The sequence below is a fragment of the Rhyacophila brunnea genome, unplaced genomic scaffold (genome assembly GCF_057557595.1).
Source record: "Rhyacophila brunnea isolate RB1 unplaced genomic scaffold, BYU_Rbru_1.0 scaffold_10, whole genome shotgun sequence".
Classification (NCBI taxonomy): domain Eukaryota; kingdom Metazoa; phylum Arthropoda; class Insecta; order Trichoptera; family Rhyacophilidae; genus Rhyacophila; species Rhyacophila brunnea.
The window spans coordinates 29987682-29988495 of NW_028232752.1; positions in this window are offsets into that span (position 1 = coordinate 29987682).

The window sequence follows — 814 nt, forward strand, 5'->3', positions numbered from 1 at the left end:
CCATGTGTAAAGCGTCAATTACATTGAGCTTTTTTATGAGCTGATTATTGGCAAATTTAAAAGCGGGCGGTTCAGCTACTGCGATTTCATGATTACACACAAAATTTTCCATTCGCTGATAAGCCACAAGCCAGCGAGCGATTTTGACGGAACGTAGTTCGTTTTTTTGCCGGGAGGTCGCTACGCTCCATAATAATGTTTCCATTAAACGTCAAAAAGGTAAATTTCAAAATGAGTAGTTCGTTTTTCCACCACCACGCTCTACTGCGCAGACGCGATACGCCCACAAGCCGGCGTGTAGCTTATAAAGTTGACCGGCTTTCAACTTTTCTCGGTGGAGTGTTTACAACCTGCTTATTAGCTTGTTCGATGATTACACTGGGCGAATTTACAGGCAGATTATAAATTTGCCAATAATCAGCTCGTAAAAAAGCTCAATGTAATTGACGCTTTAGTCCTTATTTACATTAGGAATATACCTACTCGTAAAATGAACGGTGGGCCGCAAGTAAAATACTATTTTATCACCATACCATTCTAATTATTGAACATACAACATTTTGAAAAACACTTCTGAGAAAATTCACTTCTGAGAAGTGCTTTTCAAAATTATGAATGTTCAATAATTAGAATGGTACATTCTTAAATCTTCAAAAGAAATAGTTAATTAAGAACATGACAAAACAGAACGGTGACATAATCTAATATATAAAAATTAATATTTGTGTGTTTGTGTATTTGTGTGTTTGTGTGTTTGTTTGTTCGTATTTAATGCGCAGCCATACCGTTCATCCGATTGCGATAAAACTTTGTA